This window comes from Sinohyriopsis cumingii, chromosome 14 (assembly GCF_028554795.1).
Source record: "Sinohyriopsis cumingii isolate HCF-2022 chromosome 14, ASM2855479v2, whole genome shotgun sequence".
NCBI classification, from domain to species: domain Eukaryota; kingdom Metazoa; phylum Mollusca; class Bivalvia; order Unionida; family Unionidae; genus Sinohyriopsis; species Sinohyriopsis cumingii.
The window spans coordinates 73304315-73310212 of NC_142974.1; positions in this window are offsets into that span (position 1 = coordinate 73304315).

A 5898-nucleotide genomic window follows, 5' to 3' on the forward strand; every position below is an offset into this window, starting at 1 on the left:
CTTTGTTTTCTAGTTATAGATTTATTGGGCATATACCAGAAGGGCTTTTGGAGTTGTCCGTTGTCTGTCATCTGTTAGTTTTTACGACAAGTTTGTTATCTCTATTGCCATTCATTTTATTAGCGGATGTAATGAAGATTTACTCATTTTGATGGGCTATTAGGTATACATGAAAATGGTATAGTTCGGACACTCAAAGGGCCTTCACAACAGTCATCGTGAAAATATTGTTATTTCTAATGGCTATATCAGCACTAGCTTCTCAATCAAAGGCTTCATATGATGTCTCGCTAGTTCTCGCAGAGAACGAGCGTCAGTCTTAATTCTAACTTGGTAGTTGCAGTAGCCATCTTACTAGCTTTTCGTGTCTAAAATCCTCCTGAATAGAAACATAAATGTTCACATTATTAGCATGCGAATACGTATTATCATGACTACTTATTCGTAATTGAAAGTAGTGTCGATATGAAACATAATACAGTCACAATAACGTTTATCTTTAAAATCTTGTCATCAATAATCATCATGCTTAGAAAGTCATCAAAAGGAATATAAAAGGAAAATGCCCATACAAAATCTAGTTGTTTCTAGAGTCAATATAATTCATATTATATCCGATACGGAAGCTAGAGCGGCCATTTTGACAATCAAGCTTTTGTGTATCCTATTGAAGGAAGATTAATATTGCCATAGGGTTATCAGCATTCGTATTACGCTGTCTAGCTGGTAAGAAAGATATTGGACTTCACAATACGTTCCTATTATAATACTTAATTCGTTCCAAAGGATAATGCTGCCGAGCAAACCTACAAAATTGCCGATAAAATAGCCATCGAGAAATTATTGTTATCATTTTCTTCTGGATAAATGGATACATCAATATTTTGCTTTTACCAATGGACATTTTATGTCACATTTAACTTGTACACATATGGTACATTTCTGATATGCGATATGGCCACCATTACTGCAAAGCTAGTCTGAAAGTATTACGGTTTCTTTTGTTTTCCAAGAAAATTTCCGGTTGACAAAATTTATGCTTTTTTCTGTAAATTACTCGACATTTATATATTACAACAGAGAACCAGTCAATAGGAGGGACATATATATTAATGTTCATTGGGAAACGATTTCCATTTGAATGCTTGTATATAAGACAGAAATATAGTTGCGCGTATGTGCTAATTTTACACAACATGCATTTAATGTAGTCAAGTAAGGATTCAGATCATTCGCATTAGTCTAGGTTTGTTGACTTCTTGAGCAAATCTCTTCCATATTAAGTTACGGTTTTCTTTCAGCCCTAGAACAGTTATAATCTAAAGGAATTTGTTTATATGCGATCTGAAACCAATTATTATTACACACTACTGGAAACTGAGAGAATTTACATCTTAGGGCGGCAACAGCAAGATTGGTAGGAAGGTTAAATGACACTGATACATGACTGGAAGAATAGTTATTCGAAACTTTCACACCAGTTGTGAAAATGTATAGTTATTATAATGTAGCTATCAGATGTATTACGACACATTGTTAAGACTTAGGAAACAAAAACAAGAACAAGGAACTGCCAGGTACATGGATACAATAAACAAAATGCAAAACGCAGTTTGAAAAATACAGTCACCGGTTTATAAGGGGTGTCGGTTAATAACACGGCTTGTCGAAAAATTGAACATGCAATCTTCGTTACTGTGTATGAAATAGTTATGAATAAATATATTGATACTGTTAGAATGGTTCACGCATAACCCTGTTGGCATTCCCATTCTATCTGACGGAACGCAAAATCAGTTTTGAAAGAAATTTATTAAAATTGGAGTCGACACATATATAAATCGAGGATATCAATACATCTGCAAGAAAAGTATATATGCATTAATAACCTGTTTCTTAAAGTGCCTCGACCCCAAATAACCTACGTGTTTTACTGTTCCGTAATGTTTCAAATCAGATGAAGCCAATCTAGCAGCATATTATCTATGTGATAACATTATATATTTAAAGCATAACGTGTACGTAAATTAAATAAGTAATTTTATTCGTTATGATGGTTATCACATTCTTTAAAACACTACCATCTAAACCAATGTTTTCAAACATAAGAAAACAGATCACAGACTCATAGACAAGTCATGCCATGTCACTTGATTGTTTTATTAAATTCCAATCGATGTCTTGGCGCAAATGCCTTCCTTGAGAAATACAATAATGTGTCAGATAAGTGTTGCTAATGATGACGGTACAGACGTTATTTCGCTTAACACTATCAATCATTACCAGAACTTCTGCACTGGCATTGTTGTAGGAGTTGTTAGCGGGATCTCTATTTTCCCTATTTGTAGCAACTACGGATTCGAAAAAAAAAATTGGCACCGTACTTTTAGTACTCAATTCCTCAAATTGATCAAGATCTATATAAACATTATATCATGACGGGGCATTAAAAGCAAAATGTAATTAATAAGAAGAGGAACAATGGTTGGTTGATCTTCTGTTCTTTGTTCTATATAGCTCATAACTCAAACCTAAACTATACACATGGAATTAACTTCATAAACAAAATCTCAGCAAGGTCACTGTTTCATGAAATATAGGCGAAATATGTCTCCTTTTGCATTACAGTGCTGTATTTATCAATTGTCTTCCTTTCATCAGGTGTCATGAGTTTAGTTAGAAAGGTCTGCATATAACATGCCAAACCCATTTGGCCATAAGATAAACACAAGAACCTAAACATAGCCAATAAAATGTAAGACAAAAGTCATAGTGTCATACTGACTATTTGTCAGAATGTTGTGTTATAAGCTTAGACTTACTGAAACGAAACCAAAATCAAAATGTATGCGCATCATACAACGATCGTCCTGATGGTTTTATATTAAAATATTTTGTGACGTCTTTGTGAAATGCAACAAACTTGCAATGTTTGCTCAGAATATAAACGAGAACAACTATTATATATCAGTTTTTAAATTCTCTTTGAATATATTTCGAGGTTTACCTATGTAATATGGCATTATACCTCATCTTGGACTTCATATATGAAGTCTCGTATTGAACTAACGTCCTTACTTTACTTGAGTCTCAAAATGTCAGCATGTGATGACTGTATTAAGAAATCCTCTTAACCTATTCCTCATCTATTAAAATACTAGCAACATCACCATTTTAAGTCTAAATTGCTTTTTGAAAATAGAATATTCCCACGCAAAACAGAACAATACAACTTGTAGGAAATTGTTTAACATCAAGGCTACTATGCCAAACCAAATTATCACTGAGAACTTCATCTGGAATACCTTGACGCACCTTGATACCGTTCATAGCTTAGGTAACTGACGAAGCGGATCGAATAGATGAACGTACAGCTGCTGGGTAGATTCAGTAACCTTCAGTTTGAATATAATAGTCTGTTTCAACTGCTCCAAGTAAGTCAGTTTATAATTCACGCAATGGTCTTGATGGTGGCCGATCAAACATTATTGGTTCCTTCACTTGATATTTGATACGTTTTGCAACGTTTCACTACATTTGTAAACATCCTGATTCATGCCTGTTCACAATACAAATGTACATATATCTATATTTGCATAATGCCACCCTATGTGATTAGATGAGAACGTTTTGTATCCAGTTCTATGTTAGGTCTACACTAGGAATTTTTAAATATTTCTATTGATCGCAAGACATTAATTTCTGTCTAATATGGCTGCATTATTCGAGCACGCTCGGCCTTTTCAATTGTCTTTACATTCGGAACAGTATCCAGAGTTTCCGTTGGAAAGCTGATCATAAGGTGATCTCGAAAAGTCCTTTAGCTTTCCATGACCACAATACCAGATTTAAAATTCACTGCATTTTTAGCCTTTTTTATTCGAAAGCACTGCTGGTGTGATTAAGTTGCTAAAAAAGTAGAGTAATCAATTCATTCCGCATAAACAATTCTGTCAGATGAAGAATAAGCCTAATTTCTCATATATGTTTCACATGCATACTGTTTAAAAACTTTTTTTTTAAAACTCAGCGGAGAAAACATCGATATCATTTCTCTCAACTAATTTGGAGAGTTTTATCACAGCACCCTCAAAAATATCGTCGGCATAATTTTCCGGAGGTCTGCCTATTTTTCGGCGTTTTCCATTTACCTTTGGGCCCGACATTGTTCCATTTTAGTGTTTTAAATATACCAAAAGGATTCAATGAAGTCTCTTTATATCAGCCTCTTTTCTTGCAGCTTTCGAAGACACCAATCGATATATGATGCCATATTGTTGTTAGTTTTAACTTCAATGTGGGAAAAATATATCAATACAACATATTCGAAAGTTAAAATCTGTCACAAACAGTGTGATTGTATAAAAGCAATTTCCCTCATTAACAATCACTGTATTTTGATTGCAATCTGAATCTGAATCTATGAACAATATATATAACTTCTATGCTTTTCTTCAGCCGTGTAACGATCTCTTAAGAACATCCTAAATGACATATAGTCTACTGTGCTAGCGCCATTACTGTAAAGCCGCGATGTTTCCAAGGAAAAAGAAGCGGCAAAAGAAACCCTGTGTCTGAAATGCTTTCCTTTTAATAAGAAAAAGTGTGTAACAGAAGTGAAATTTAAACGTGATGCAATAATTATTATTTATATACAACGTTGTTTTGATACAACTGGGTTTACTTGATCCGAGCAAAGAGATAGAAATTGAGTTGACCAAGCTCCCCCTAATTATATACCACGGAATATGGTACCCATAGAAGGCTTGGGTATTACACATCCTTTTGCATTTACGCTATATCAATTCAAATCATATATGACGTCAAAGATATCTGTCAAATATTGAAATGAGTTCAAAGAAATGTCTTACAAAACGAATCTTTAACTTCCTTATTGCATACATTTAAATCATGTCAAATGTAAAGAATCTTGACTTGACTGTTACTATTCGTTGCACAGAATATGACCCTGATATACAAATTATTCATTTCAAGAAATATTAGAAAATTCTTTATGAGAATGTAGCTATTCCATGCTTTGCTACGGGAATAAATATTTTTTTCCAAATGAATCCGGGTTCGGTTACATTATTTATTATTTGGGATAATTTCTAGCGTTTGTATTTCCGCGATAAAGGCATTCATGAAATAACAGGACATTTAACAGCAGTTGCGTGATATACGAGACACGAATAAAGTATATTGTCTCTTTTATTACTTTATGTATAGATACGATGCATTAAGAAATAAATAACGAGCATGTAATATTATACCCATGTTCTGCCCAGCGATCTGTACATTTTGAATCGACTTTAAAAAAAGATAAACCATCATGGCAAAAGATCGATAAACATTTGAAGAACTTGAAATTGAAATCGTTCGTTAAAATGATTTGTAAATGTTAGTCATGACGTAACATTTGATTATAAAATAACATTTTAATATAAAATAACAATCATGTACTACAATATGAGTTATTTTTATACATTTCTCTAGGTCTACACACACCATCCAATTTTATATTTTGCTTAATAAATGGGCACGTGTTGCGAACGTATTATTAAATATCGTTTGGGTTGTCGCATGTGGATCATTTGAAAACGAGAAAACTTAGTCCGACAACATTCATTAATTTAATGATATCAGATATTAACTAAGCATGAATTTCTGTTTAAATGAACATTTAAAGTGATTTTTCCATAAATAAAAGACCTTCATATGAAATAACTAGCTATGCAAAAGGAGAACTTGTTACATACAAGATTTATCCACTGCATGTTTCAGTATTGCATGGAAAGAAGATTTGTTACTTTACTTACGATTAAGTCATGCAAATATAAGGAACAAAGTTTTATTAAGATGCATTTTGACCTCTTTGACCTCTAAATTAGCGACAAA